Below are 16,968 nucleotides of genomic sequence, written 5' to 3'. Positions count from 1 at the left end.
AAGTTATTAAGTTAGATCCATGTCCAAGGAATCTATATCTAAAATTTCAATTGTTTATACCCAAAATTGGCGGGGGAGTTTGGTAGAGTTCTCAAAAATCAAATCGTTGAACTTTGATCCTTTACCAGCTAAATTTCTGTCCAAAAACGGGTTACAAAGATGTTCCCAAATCTTAGTACTCTGTATATCAAATTTCGAGTCTGTAGACTAAAAATTGACAGAGTTATTGCGTATGGAAATGTACACAGACACACAGACACACACAGAGACATACACGTTCACTTTTATAGATATATAGATATATATAGAAAGACATCTCACAAAATTATATCCTTGTACTAGCGGAGTGGAGGTGGGAGACCATGTCGGGTCGTAAATTACGCTTAAATGTATTTTAATGCATGCAGATTTCGTATTAATTATTATAGAACAAATTCTCTACGGGCTATTATATTGTACCTAATATATAGTAGTAGTTTCAAAAGTTAGAAATAAAATGCCTTGGTGCCATCCACTGGAATCGAAACCAAAACATTTAGCACTTCAGCTGCGTCACTTACCGAAATAGCTATTGAGAGATAGTTAAGGAAGATTATAATTAAACGATTTGAAAGAAATGAATTAAATTTGGACATTCGCAGAAAGAAGTAAAAATATGTCGGCAAGTGGAAATGAACATTTTGCATTCCAACGTGCAGGTATATGCCTGTACGCGTTATTCATCCACCCAATAAAAGATTTTACTCGTTATAAACCATCCTTGGTGTATGATTACTTTTTCCTTCCAATTCCAATTCCAGTGTTATGTGACCAATAGTTTAAGAGTTTATTGGTTAAATATTTGCGCACAGACTGACACACATATGTGGCACTATATCTCAGTGCTACGGTTGCTAACACACTCTTCAGCATGACCGGGTGATGATTTGGCCATACGCGTAGAGATACACAGAAGTGCTGCCCAGAATTCCCTTTCCTTTTATCGGTCTCTTTTTCGTCTGGACAACATGGGGTAAGCACGTATATTTCTGTTTTCCCGTAAACGATCCCCCTCACCACTAGTTAAGCATAGTTAGTTTAATAATTGTAGGACATGTAAAGTGTAAATTGTTTTTGTAATATATCGTGTATACATAATGTAAAATAAATAGTTAATTATGTTTCATAAATATTATGATTGTGTCGTGTTGTGTGTTTTCTTGTGTCCGCCATGAATGCCTCCATTAAATAACGAAGCGGTCCGGAGGACGAAGGAAGATTCCAACCAGAATGCCACCAGGCTTAAGATGTCATCTTGAGAGAATGAAGGAACTACACACCCACATCCAACATTTCAGGTATACTTTTCTTCTTACAGACCCTAGCAACTGGCCCATCTTTACATCTTCATGGGACCGTTTCTAAGACATTTAGTATAACAGGTAAGGTCGGTCACATACCAGTCACCGGCTGATAGTGTTGTCTTTAGACAAAAGATTGACTCTTAAAATAGTCCACGGCATAACCAAAAATAATATCCACCGACATCTCGACCCGTTTTTTGTTGATGTTTTCATCTGCTTATCTATGGATATCGTTATTTCCCAGGGGAGCTGATTGCGTTCCCAGAACGTTTCTTAACCAAGTAACAATCCCCGGGGAAGCGATAGTACCATACATATACCTCTACTGTTTTATTTATATACATATAGTTTTAATTATTTATCCCCGTCTTGCGTTCATTTCATTCATTTTCTTTCCAAACAAGAGCCGAACTAATTAATTTCATTTTGTAAACAAATCACTTAAGAACGTGTTCAGCCGAATCGCAGTATAAATAGTGATACCAACATGTATTGTCACATATTAGAAACTCGACGTCAATGGCGATTAAGTTGGCAGTGTGAATTTTGACATGGGTCACATTGAGTGCAGGTTACGATAACCTTAATTTACAAACAGAATCATTCCCAGACTTCGGTAACGTAAAATTGGGGATAGAGATCGAACAATAGATAAAACGGTCGAATGATGACGAATGGCGTCACGTTTTCGAGATGAGAGAAACGAGGCTTTCCAAAAAAGTCTTTTGATGGGGGCCGTGAAAATGAGTCTTTCTTCAGAAGCCGTGCGAATGAGACACTGCCAATAATGTAGAATGCTCTAACTGTAATGTTACCTCGATGTCTCTGTCTGTGTGCATCACTCATTTCATTAAGTTGGAAAGTAAAATTAAGGAAGATGAAATTAGCTAAAATAATATTAATCTTTCTTCTAAGTCCTTTTTCGCCCAATAAAACATTGAAGAAAACTCAGCGAACGTCTCATTATGTGTCTTTCTTCATGAAAATAGTTTTATTCGTAAATTAACGAAACGATAAACGACCACGTATGAAAAGAAGCGGAAAGACCAATACGTATAAACACTCGCATGTATGTATAAAGAAAGGTATTTCATTATTGAAAATTTTACAGTATGAGGATAATAGCCCGAAGGTAAACATTGTTTATATTGATTTCTCGTTGATATAAAGCGATTATTTTTACACCGCTATTAGACGGGCAATCTATTTCATCTAAAGACATTCTGTTTAAAGGAAGATATTGGCTATAGTCAAAATGGTCTGCTCATTTTGACTTCCGGTTTCTGCTGTCTATTTGGCTGGATAATTAAATATGGTTAAGCGGACAAGAAAGCCATTCTTAACGTAAGGGAAGAGGAAAACTTTAACATTATTTGAGAAGAAACGCGGTAATCAGAAAGGGTCATCGTCGTCTCGTCTGCGGAACAAAAATCGGAAGTTAAAAAGCGCAGACAATCTTGATTATAACCGAGATATCCCCTTTTTGCATTTTGACAATTATCCATTCTTTTAAAGAGAAATTAAGTGAGGATTAACTGCTCTTGACGAAACACACTGGAGCAGGATTATCTGCTCTTTCTACAAATATTGCATTGTGGGATAGAGATCTTAGTAGCACATATTAAATCCAGTATCACCATAGCTTAATAAATCATCGTATTTACGTTTTAAATAAAATTTGATCTCTTAAAATTGGTTTTCATCGATTTGATTTCTACATTTTTTTTGTGTGTCTTAGCATTCAACTACCACATCACAACAACCACTATGACGTTGCTTTTTTAATGGGCCAATTTTTTTCAGACGGGTACTTCACTAGTCATAAAGTCGTAGAACCTCAGTGCATTTCGATAAGAGGTAAGTACCGCCAGCTCTGTTCACATCCGTCGTGACAAGTGCGATACACTTTATTAGACAGACAATAGACGCAGAGAGAAAGAACAAATCGTATAGAAACAGACGCACACAATAAAAACAACGAAACGTGACAAGAGGTCAAAATCAAGTACGGAATTGGGGGTATTCAGTTCTCTCCCACTGCAGGAACTTTGACACCAGGGTCAGAAAGTGGGATGGAGAAGTCAGCGTCCCCGGGGAGGGCACACTGACATGCAGAAAATGCTTAGGCAGCTCCGTCGACATTCTCTGGTAAGGACTCCTCAGGCGATTAGCAATAAAATAACCCGTTCTCAGTGAGAGAAGGCAAAGCCTGGAAGGGTGGACCGCCTAGAACTGCACAGAACAAACATCCCACCGCAATCAACAAGGATCAGTTCTTTACAAGAATGACTTTTTTCTATGTTTATTTTGAAGCGGACGATGAAATCTCTCGCCGAGTACGGAATAGAATCTGTATTATATTTCTCTTAGTCTGTCTCCCTGTCTGTCTCCCTGTTTGTCTGTCTGTCTGCCCGTTCAATTTTTTTTTCAGAAATCATTCGTCCAAACTGGCTGAAATTTTTAATGGGCTTTTGTTATGATAAGATGCAACCGGTTAAACATGTTCGATGCACAGTTTAATGCAAAAAATGAGCACAATTTTAACCATATTCAATCATCAATTTCGCATAAAGCACTCATATATACCAACGGCCTATAACTTTTGCACGTTTAAACAGGCTATAAAGTCTAGAATATTTGTATTTTTGTAGTTCTTTCTCTCCCATTTAATAAAAAATAGCTTTCATATTTTAGGTGTTGGTTCAATTGTAGTATAGAGACTGTTAGAATGTCACGCACTTATTTTGCCAGATATTCATTGCATTATAATTTTGATACATTTTTCGATTATTCGGTTCTGAGGTAATTTTAAAACGGATGATAAACAAATACATCTCATAATAGAGTACTGTTGGTACATCCGGGCAGGAGTGAGTTTTCCCAAAATATTACAATACGGATCTTCCATCTGATCATGCTGACGCAAGTAAGAACACAATATATATATATATATATATATATATATATATATATATATATATATATATATATATATATATATGTGTGTGTGTGTGTGTATGCATATATATATATATATATATATATATATATATATATATATATATATGCATACACACACACACTACACACACACACACACACACACACACACACACACACACACACACACACACACGCCTTTTGGATTACTTTGGATTATCTTCCAATTACGCGATTCCCTTGGATTTTACTTATGCGAATGGAAATTTAACTAACTTTCTTGGATTCTGCATTTTTGGATTTTACCGTCATTGGATATTTTACCATTCACCAGACTATCTATTCACGTGAAATCACTTTTTATTTACCCTATTCCCTCTGCTTCACTTTTTGTTATCAAGTAATATCTATGACTTACTTGTAGTTTCATTAAATACTTTTGCAAGCAAAATCCGATTCCGCATTTTGCTAAATCCTACCCTCTGATGAGAAGGAAAGTATTTCTTCGAAACTCCGCGGATTAAGGATTATCCACTTATTTAGTGTTTCCTTTTTAAAATTAAATATGTTTTTAACTCTTTATCAAAGTGTTTTAGCATGTTTTATTAACTACTTGTTCTTTATATATATATATATATATATATATATATATATATATATATATATATATATATATATATATTCAAACAGGCCCCTTCAGTCTTTGACGGACTATGGATACCCACGAAGGGGTGCATGCGCGTGAAACTTTTGTGGTAGGAGGTGTGTAATCTCCAACCACACCTCTCCCGAGACGACATTGTTAAATACCACTGGCAAGTGAAATACAGGACAACTGGAAACAAATGCCGAGATAAGCGGAGAGCATATACAGCGCCTAGAATTCCCAAATGGTCACCCATCTGGTACTAACCAGGCTCAACGTTGCTTAACTTCGGTGATTTGACAACAACCGGTGTATCAACGCGATTATGCCGTATAATAATATATATCCACGCTATAGGAAAATAACTCCACTGCATTGTGAATGCCTTGGGAAAAGCAAAGACTAAAAGTGTATACCCTGGCAAAAATCTGGTCTGGAGTACCGATAGACGGATGTTGAAGCATTGCAACATGTTCCCGACAAATCCTGCAGCTGTGCTGGTTCCGACCGTATTAGTTTGTCTCTTCGTTGGACTTTGTTTGCTACGGTGATGGGGGGGCACTGGTAACTTAGCAGTCAGTTCTTCTTATTATCAGTCCAGGTCTGTATCTGTAGAGGCAACTCTAGTTTCGACTGTATAATGACTGCAATAGCATAGCAATGTTAATCTGGATTCTCGGACACGGTTGGTCCATTTTAAGCCTAAATTTGAATTTTATGGAAGACGTTGTTGCTGCTAATTTAACTGTTTTTACGATATCTCAACCCATGTTCATTTATTAAACTTAACTTCGCATAAACTTCATCCGTAATAGATATATGCCTCACATGAAACTTTAATACATTTTGGCAATGTCACCGAAATGACCACCTTTTACAATTGGGATATCCTTCCGAAATTTTTTAGTTCTTTTTTATTATGCTGATTGATTTTTTTTTTTACGTAAAATCATCATTGATTGTGTTTGTTAGTGGAAATTATCTTACACTAGTGCCAGCGAGTTTTTAACCTCAACTTATGTTCGTAGAGAGGCTATTATTGTCCTCAAGGGTTTCCGTAGATTTCAGTGTCAATCTAGACAGTCCATTCGCATGACTGATATTTGAATATGGGAAATACTCCATTTGCTACTTACCATTAAGAAGAATCATTCCCCATCTCTGTAATATGTTAGCCGTATGTGTAAGCAACATCTTTCTTCGAACCATAAATTGTTTATATAATTTCGTAATGTAAATCTTCTTTCGTACACAAAACGGTGAAACTTTGTGTTGTGGCCCAGAAGGGTCACTAAGAAAGACGCGGGCACGGATGCGGGTTACAAAAAGGTATTTGTATTGAGAGCAAAACAGAATGTACAGAGAACAACACTCGTATCACTTAACGACAAGATACACAGAACCACCGCGACCACACCAAGAGTTTATTTATATAGTTCGGAAGAGTTCATATCGTGTGTATCGGTGAGTCCTCACAACACTTTGTTATCACAAAAGAAAGAGCCCGGCCCTTCGTTTTCTTCTTTCGAATATAGAGGATGGCTCACTCAAAAGTAGCCCAGAAAAAAGGTAGTTCCTCCTCTCTACTACTTTTTTTCTGGGCTACTTTTATTTTTTTTATCTTTGGGAGACTTTTAATTGTTTAAATTACCTGTAGTGTTATAAAAGATGCTGGAAGTACTCTCCGTTGACATCTATGCATTTCTGGACACATTTAACAACGTGGCAGATACTGCCTGTATATCTTCTCTGGTAATTCTCCTGAAAGCGTTGGTAATGTTCTCCTTTAGTTGGTCTCGATTGTGAGGATTATTTTCGTAAACTTTTTGTTAGAAAGTCCCCCAAAGATGTTCTCATTTAGTTGGCTTAGATTGTGAAGATTATTTGCATAAGCGTTTTGTTTTAAAGTCCCCCAAAGATAAAAATAATATGCTAACAAGTCCAGCGAACGTGGTAGCCATAACCTTTTGCTTGTTGTTCCCTGTTCCGTAAACATGTCATGAACTCGTGTCAGTGATCTGTAAGACGTGTGGCATGTATCGCCTTCTTGTTGGAAAAAGAATTGCATTTTGTCTGGTGGTGTCAGATAGTCATTAAGAGAAATATTAGATAGATCGGGCTACTTATAAGTGGGCTACCCTGTATCTTTTCGGCTGGTAAGATTATAAGAGAAGCATGTCCTATTGGCTTCAGCGAACCATCGCTAATTGTGTATAAAATACATGCCCTTGTGCCGTATGAACTTGCATCAGAAAATAGGACGATCTGAATAATGAGTTAAAAATATATACACACATACGTGCACGCATGTTGAAAAAAGTGGCTGGCCTACAAGCAAATGGCCAATGCAGGTTTTGCTACTCGGCGATTAAGAGCCAAAGCCATCTAATATCTGCATGCCAAATCTTATTGGCCTCTACACTACCTGTCACCACAAAGTATGTAAATACCTCCATTGGAAGATCTGTGGAGAGATGCAGCTTGACAGATCGACGAACATCTGGGGACATGAACCGCCACCGATAACATCAAACGGAAAAGTGACAGTGTTCTATGACAAAGACATACAGACGGGCAGATACATAAAAGACAAGTCCACCAAACTGGACATTATAATATGGAACAAGCCTGAAAGAACTGCACTCATTATCGATGTCACAGTCCCAAATGATTTTGGCCGGAATAGAGCTGAACGGGAAAAGATAACAAAATATCAGGACTTAAAAAATTATCTAAAAACGACATGGTCTCTGAAAGAAATAAACATTATACCGTGTCGTAAGATTATACAGGCATCAATTCAACGAACAATAGAAAAACTAGATTGGACGAACACACGTATAGACACACACATAATGATCTAAAAACGACATGGTCTCTGAAAGAAATAAACATTATAAAGCAACTGGCTTAATAAAAAAGAATCTTCATAAATACTTAGAAGTAATCCCTGGAAGACCAAGCTGTAACGAAATACAAATAGCAGCCATAAAGGGAACAGCATCTATTCTTAAAAGAGCCTCGGATATAAATTTAAATCATAAAGGAATCAAGTTTTAGCTCCAGGAGGGAGCTCCTTGATTTCTTAAAACTTACTGAAGTAAAATGAATGAAAACAAAAGTTGAATTTGATATGCGCAAGTATGGCTATTACTTACTCAAATGCCTCCTGCCGTCTATATCCAATCTTTATCATTCTCCGACAATTCGTATAAATGCGCTCGTAAATTGAACATCCTTGAGATAATTCGCTAACCCAAGGAAACTCTGCAAATACGATATTATTATACTTTATCATATTTATAAAGACATCCAGATGTATAGTCGCGAACTTAAAATCACTCAGTAATGCGCTCATTACCCGATGAAATATCGCCAACACCACCTTTACTCAAAACGGCAGTATCTAAAATTCATATGAACCTTTATGTGTATTTATACACAATAAATTCGAACATTCTCCATCCACTGGAATCTGAAAATATGCATCGCTTAAATCTACTTTCGAAATAATTAAATCCTATTAATCTTCGCGATTATTCACATCGGAGGAGGCAACGGTTACTAATAATCGCTCACTGTCTGCTACAATATGGTTGAAAAGTTTGCGCATACACGAATTTCTTTTAAACTCCATCGACGAAATGTTGCACCCCTCTGCTTGTTCTACAAGTATTTTAATGGTGAATGCTCCGACGAACTGCAAGCACTTTACCCCCTCGACGTAAATACCCTTGACAAACCCGACAAGCAGCTAAATCCCACCCCTGCACAGTAGAGATCCCTAGATGTAAGAAAGCTTTCTACTCTAGTAGTTTCTTCCCGAGAACCACTACACTTTGGAATTCCCTTCCGGATCCCTGCTTCACGAACTGTACTGACATGCAGAAGTTCAAGTGGTCTCTCTATACAAAGGTTTGTCAGTACAACCTGGCATTAAGATACTTTTCCCTAGAAGTAAACCCTGACTAAATATTCAAGATCACATAGTATTCGTGGCCCAAATAAGATCACTTCGGTATGGCTAACCAACAGTGGTTTTTACAAGGAATGGTAAACCGTCTTTAAGTGATGTTACCTCAAGTAACAGTACAAAGCTGCATACTCCACCAGACTAGATAAATTCTTGTCCTGGAATCCAGTCAGACCAAGAAATCATAATATATATATATATATATATATATATATATATATATATGATATACTACAGGGTGTCCAAAAAGTCACCGAAGGGTTGAAAATCTTTGATAGTTCACCAGTAATGATTATTCTTTTTTCTCATTCAGATATTTTACAGATAATATTTTGAAAATATTTTTGTGTAAGTATAGCATTGAACAACGTACGCAATGCTTTGGCGACAACATTATCTCTTGCTGTGGCAATGTCAAATGGCAACCACGTTCCCCAGATTTGACTACCCCGACTTTTTCTTGTAGGGGTATCTGAAAGATTGAGTCTATGTTAACAAACCCCAAAATCTGCAAGAATTAAAGGAAAACACCAGGAACGAAATAAGGGAGTTAAACCGCAATCCAGAGATTCTGCAATCTGTCATAAATAATGTTTTAGAAAGATCACAAATATGCTAAGCTGAAAAATGGACAATATTTAAAAGACATTGTTTTTTCAAAAATAAATATTGTTTGAATTTTGCTTTTTTTAAAATAAAATTTTGCAATGTCTTAATCAGATTGTGTTAAAATTACAGAAAAATATCATAAAAAAATGAATAATCTATTTAAGTTCAATATCGTTCAGTGACTTTTTGGACACCCTGTATAACATATTTAAATGGTTAATTGGAGGGAGGAAAATTCTGTTCTTAATTTCTTTACTAATTCAGTGTTTGAGATGTAAATAAGAACTTTAACGGACTATTCGAATATCTATGTATCTGATATAGAGATCAAGCGTTAGCCTGGGCAAGGGGTCCTCTTGATTTCTGAGAACTTAGACTAAAGTAATATGAAATATTAAAGAGTAATATATTGAATGATCTAGGCACTAACAAGAGAGAGAGAGAGAGAGAGAGAGAGAGAGAGAGAGAGAGAGAGAGAGAGAGAGAGAGAGACGGGAGAGAAGAGCAGGGCCGAATGCCGGATGTCTCTGAGGAAGTAAATTGACCTCTGATGTAACCTAGGAAACAGAACAGCTGATTCAAACGCGAGTGAACGAAAAAAAAAAAAAAAAAAAAAAAAAAAAAAACAAGAAAGGCGTAATTATTTTCTGATCACGTTAGTTGTTGAGGAATGTGTCGGTGGTTAGATAGTAATAAAAGTCGTGAGACGACAACGAAATAGAATGGTAGGTGAGTTGGAAACGAGTTGGTCGACCATTAGATGACAATTTTCGCCTTCACCCAGAACCAAGGTAGGGGGTTACGGTGTTCGTATTCTTACTTTTTTCCTTTCCTCTTTCCATGAAAAGCATGTTTATATATTGCGACGGGCGTGGTGTTTTGTTTATTAAAAGAGAAAGACAGAAAGACAACAGTTAAAAATATGTGCAAGCAGAGATCAACCGTTGTATTAATGTGTGCGAACGACCAATAGCAGCAGACACATGTGAGGGATGCTTCGTGATTCTGAACATGTAAACCCCACAGCGAGTCACGTGGTCAGGTGTAGCCAAAATTGCGCCAAAGTCAAACATATAACAGTTTGAATTAGAAAGCTGAACGAATCGGATCAACGCTCCGCTCCTTCTTTTAGGTTCATTCGCTTATCAAGACCCAAAAGCCCCTCAAGGATACGGGTTTATTACGGTCGAGTAGACGGTGAGATATAACACTGTGATGATCAGTAATGGTGGAACTTGTGTAGGGTTTAATCATATGACGGCTCAACAATAACTTGTTTACATCAGATTTGAAAACGACCATATTATAGTCAGCTGGGAAGCAGTCTGTTAAGTGTATACGTCGTAGGAGTGTGTGTCCGATAGTAGAGACGGGGCAAAAGGGTTAGTGTCTCGTAGTAGGAAAGAATACGTGTGTGGAGCGCTGTTGGCTTGTTGTGCTCAGGATAGGTCTGCTGCCAGCTGAAGCCAGGGAGAAAGAGAGAGAGTAAGAGTTTCTGATTTCGCCTTTTATGTACTCGGTCACGTGATTGAAAGCTGGCTTGTGATTGGACAAGCCAGGGAGAAAATGGATTTCAAATCTCGGGCCGCGAGAATTAACTCCTGCTACTCTGCTTATTGAAAGTTCGTCTGCTACACGTCTCATAGTATTGTGCTCCACATGCGAACATATACGGAAGAAAATTTGTCAGGGAATTACTGTATCCTTTAGGCACAGATAGACAGTGAAGGAAACTGTTGCAGCTAGACAAGTGGTTGTTGGGAATGTTTTACAAGGTGGTCATAGATTGAAGCTGAGTCGAGCACCTTTCATGGAAATAACTATAGAGCAGAGCTATGACTCGTAACGTCTCTTCTATGAGAAAGGATTTCGAGTAGTAAAAATTGCGCCAAATTCAAAATTTCAACAGTTGGAACCAGAAAGCTTATCGAATCGGATCAATACTTTTTGTCTTGCTTTGTGACGGCTGAATCACTAATTGATTCCGACAAACGTTAGAAAGCAAATGACTTCAATCGCTACCCTTTTTCTTCCTCGGTTTTGTTAAGATTCGCTCTTTTCATCAAATCAGTTTTCACAGGAATGTGTGAACTTAAAATATTTTATAATCAATGGAAACCGTTTCTAATTCCAAAGAGTAACATGTCTTTGTGACAATAATAAGTAAAAAAAGCCAAAGAGACGTCGGCAGCCGCACCTGCACAGAAGAAAACAAGAACGTCGTTTACACCTCCCTTGTCCTCGTGCGTTTGGGGTCGAGGATGGCAAATTGCAAAAGAAAAGGTCTCAAACTTTCATCTTATGTACAGATTCCTACAAACTAGCAAGAGACAGGCGAACAAAAATAAATTACTACTTACAGCTATCCACCCACTAACAAAAACAAGGTAACCTGATGCACACACATACACAATGATACGCTGCCAAATACTCGCATACGTATATTACTTATGCATATTCACATTATGGACTTTTAGCTAGCACAACTTTCTTTACCAAACACGTGTTTGCACTATCGACATTTTCTCGATTAAAAAGTAACGTTTACATTCTTATCTCTTGAATAAATATGTTTGTTATAAAATTTTGTTTTTCTCTTTTTTTTCATATGGAGAACTCTGTTTATGTTTTAGATAGCACTTGCTACCTGATCCATCTATCGGGACTTTTTTGTCGTATTATATAGTAAGTTATAAAATATACAGGGTGGCCGAAAAGTCCCAGGACACTATACATGTATTTTTAATAAAACACAGTATTTTTTAATGAAACACACAGAAAACATATAATAACATTTTCGGCCAGTGTCCTGGGACTTTTCGGCCACCCTGTATATGGCGATTAAGCTACACTGAATATTCCGTTGTTCATCCACTCTAGGACTCTTCAGGCTTATGCACATAAGCCTGAAGAGTCCTAGAGTGGATGAAACGCGGAAACGCGGAATATTCAGTGTAGCTTAATCGCCATATATATTTTATAACTTACTAACTAGCTCTACCTACGTATTGAGCACTTTTGAAGTAAATACTTAAAGTTTACGCATAAATTTAAACCTTTCGTATATTAATTGTATGTAAGTAAATAAAGTAGTTATATATATATATATATATATATATATATATATATATATATATATATATATATATATATATATATATACATGTATTATATCCTAATATATACTGCCTTGTAGATGCCTTGGGAAGAGCAAAGGCTAAGGGAGTAAACCCCGCCAAAAATCCGGATATATACATATTAGGATTAATATATATATATATATATATATATATATATATATATATATATATATATATATATATATATATATATGTACGTGAGTACAACAAGCAATATATATTAGGACAATCTCTCTCTCTCTCTCTACTTCTCTCTCTCTCCCTCTCTCTCTCTCTCTCTCTCTCTCTCTCTCTCTCTCTCTCTCTCTCTATATATATATATATATATATATATATATATATATATATATATATATATATATATATATATTAGGACTTTATTTGTGTTTTTATGTAATTTTTCCCTCTGCTTATTTTTTTCTTTACTCCCCCGCCATATTTTTCTCGATTTAGCTCTGTTGAGCGAAGAACGAAACATGGTTAGCCAACCTTTATTTTCATTTTTTTATTTATTTATCAATCATGTTGATTGGTTTGTATTTAGCCATAATTAAATTTTTTACCCCCCCACCAAATTTTCTTTTCATATATATATATATATATATATATATATATATATATATATATATATATATATATATGATATTTTTACAGATATTTTGGTAAGATTATTATTATATAATTTCATAATTTCTTAAAATACGAGTTTTAAAAAAATATTTATTCATTCATTATTTTAATACAAAAATCAATAGGTTTAGTAAACACCAATTAAACCTTATAATTTATGTGTCTGAGTATAAATGCATCTATTAAACCCCATTTAATATAGTAAAAATTCAAATTGTTTTAAGTGGCTGTGTAATTTGTTATAGATTTTTCCATAAACTTGCTTTTAATTTTATTAACTTAAAGGTACATTTGCATGTGTGTGTATCATATGTATATAATCTCTATATAAACATTTAATATATGATGAAATGTATGTGTAGGCGTTTAGGTTTCTATCTATGTTTATCTGATGGGAGTGTATGCATAAATCAAAGTTAAGCGAGGTTTCTGTAGATTCTAGTATATGTATCGTTTAAACGTGTGAGGGTAAGAATAAGTTTTATACGCACTGTTGTGCATGTCTGTGTATGCTTGTATATGATAGATACATATACACGTCCAGTATATAACGATATACAGAGAGGGGTGCTTTCAGTAGGTCGGTGATAATTATATATATATATATATATATATATATATATATATATATATAATTATATATAATTATATATATGTATATATATAATTATATATATATAATTATATATATGCATATATATATATATATAATTATATATATATAATTATATATGTATGTATATATATATATATATATATATATATATATTCTGCTCTTTGTCAGTGGTTTTAAGACGCTAGTCTTTGAATAAATTCGTAGCTGAAACAGGTACGCACATATATAAGCAAAAATTTTGTACAACAAAAATGTATACTATATAGATATAGATATCTATATAGTATAAATTTTTGCACGTTTGTGAGTATGTGTGTGTAAAAGACAATCGTCATCTATATCATGTTGGCGTGAGTGTATGCATGGATATCATAGATACATATGCTTTTCCAATGTGTAAGGGTATATAGGGAGGAAGTTATCAAGATCCAGAGACCACTCGAGGATAAGGGTTAAACAGTGTACGGTAATCAATTGGAAAATATAGTAACCGTTAGTAATGGAAATTCGATAAATTCGTCCTCTTAGGTGGAAAGGCTCATCAAGAAATTGTTTACGACTTGAAGACAACACTATTGTAGTCAGCTGGGAAGCAGGCATGCGTGCAGTTCTAGGAACGAAACTTTTTTCATAGAATCTACGTTAAGGTTTAGGAACAGATAAAGAGTGGGGCAAATTATTGATAGTGTTTTCAGCTAGACGAGTGTTACTCGTGAAAGTTTGGCGAGTGGAGACCATAGATTGGAGCTCAGACGAGCACTTGCCATGAAAATAGCGATAAAGTAGAGACAGACTCGAAACATCTCTTCTGTGAGAAAGAGGTTGCAAGAAAGAGAAAAGGGCATCTCCTATTAGGCTACAAAGTCTATTTTCCACACTATCGAGGCATGATGTCCTTTCTAACAGCTTCATCCTTGGACGTACCAGGCTCTTATATAGGTAAAGAATTGCATCAACAGTGATATATATATATATATATATATATATATATATATATATATTCTTAATTTCGTTGTCGGTTGTCTTAAGACACTAGATTGTTAATAAGTTCGTATGTGAAACATGTATGAATGTATGCTGCCAAAAATGTTTGCATATATCATACTATATATATATATATATATATATATATATATATATATATATATATATATCTGTCATCACGACGGTTCTAGGTTCGATCCTCGGCTTGGGATAGGTGTTAGTCTAGCGGCACTGATGAGTTGTGAAACAACGAAACAGGACTGTATGTCGATGACTAAAATATATTTTATAAAGCCCCCTCTTGGGTTGAGCACTATCGTAAATAATCTAACTCGCTACTTAATTTAGCTGAAATAATGCGAAGCTCGCGGTTTGTTTACAAACGTACGTTTGAGCACTTTACGAGTGGCGGAAGGATGTTTATTTAAATAGAAATTTGGACAGATTAATTGCGGCCACCGCTTCCGTAGTCAGGGGGTAGAACTGCCGACTGTCATCACGACGGTTCTAGGTTCGATCCTCGGCTTGGGATAGGTGTTAGTCTAGCGGCACTGATGAGTTGTGAAACAACAAAACAGGACTGTATGTCGATGACTAAAATATATTTTATAAAGCCCCCTCTTGGGTTGAGCACTATCGTAAATAATCTAACTCGCTACTTAATTTAGCTGAAATAATGCGAAGCTCGCGGTTTGTTTACAAACGTACGTTTGAGCACTTTACGAGTGGCGGAAGGATGTTTATTTAAATAGAAATTTGGACAGATTAATTGCGGCCACCACTTCCGTAGTCAGGGGGTAGAACTGCCGACTGTCATCACGACGGTTCTAGGTTCGATCCTCGGCTTGGGATAGGTGTTAGTCTAGCGGCACTGATGAGTTGTGAAACAACAAAACAGGACTGTATGTCGATGACTAAAATATATTTTATAAAGCCCCCCCTCTTGGGTTGAGCACTATCGTAAATAATCTCACTCGCTACTTAATTTAGCTGAAAGAATACAAAGCTCGCGGTTTGTTTACAAACATACGTTTGAGCACTTTACGAGTGGCGGACGGATGTTTATTTAAATAGACATTCTGACAGATTAATTGCGGCCACCGCTTCCGTAGTCAGGGGGTAGAACTGCCGACTGTCATCACGACGGTCCTAGGTTCGATCCTCGGCTTGGGATAGGTGTTAGTCTAGCGGCACTGATGAGTTGTGAAACAACGAAACAGGACTGTATGTCGATGACTAAAATATATTTTATAAAGCCCCCCTCTTGGGTTGAGCACTATCATAAATAATCTTACTCGCTACTTAATTTAGCTGAAAGAATGCGAAGCTTGCGGTTTATTTACAAACGCACGTTTGAGCACTTTACGAGTGGCGGACGGATGTTTATTTAAATAGACATTCGGACAGATTAATTGCGGCCACCGCTTCCGTAGTCAGGTGCTAGAACTGCCAACTGTCATCACGACGGTCCTAGGTTCGATCCTCGGCTTGGGATAGGTGTTAGTCTAGCAGCACTGATTAGTTGTGAAACAACGAAACAGGACTGTATGTCGATGACAAAAATATATTTTATAAAGCCCCCCTCTTGGGTTGAGCACTATCGTAAATAATCTCACTCGCTACTTAATTTAGCTGAAAGAATGCGAAGCTTGCGGTTTATTTACAAACGCACGTTTGAGCACTTTACGAGTGGCGGACGGATGTTTATTTAAATTGACATTCGGACAGATTAATTGCGGCCACCGCTTCCGTAGTCAGGTGCTAGAACTGCCGACTGTCATCACGACGGTTCTAGGTTCGATCCTCGGCTTGGGATAGGTGTTAGTCTAGCAGCACTGATGAGTTGTGAAACAACGAAACAGGACTGTATGTCGATGACTAAAATATATTTTATAAAGCACCCCCCTCTTGGGTTTAGCACTATCATAAATAATCTCACTCGCTACTTAATTTAGCTGAAAGAATGCAAAGCTCGCGGTTTGTTTACAAACATACGTTTGAGCACTTTACGAGTGGCGGACGGATGTTTATTTAAATAGACATTCTGACAGATTAATTGCGGCCACCGCTTCCGTAGTCAGGGGGTA

The 16,968-nt window shown here is 36.4% G+C and overlaps 1 pseudogene; it reads right to left on the bottom strand.

The window, feature by feature from the left end:
* Window positions 1–5,148: 5,148 nt before the first annotated feature.
* LOC145278391 (5S ribosomal RNA) lies at window positions 5,149–5,265 on the bottom strand (annotated as a pseudogene).
* Window positions 5,266–16,968: the final 11,703 nt, after the last annotated feature.

Source organism: Euprymna scolopes, chromosome 6, assembly GCF_053919585.1.
Source record: "Euprymna scolopes isolate OS-2025 chromosome 6, ASM5391958v1, whole genome shotgun sequence".
Taxonomy (NCBI): domain Eukaryota; kingdom Metazoa; phylum Mollusca; class Cephalopoda; order Sepiida; family Sepiolidae; genus Euprymna; species Euprymna scolopes.
Note: the sequence above shows the minus strand (reverse complement) of the source record. Positions and strands in the feature narration are given on the sequence as shown.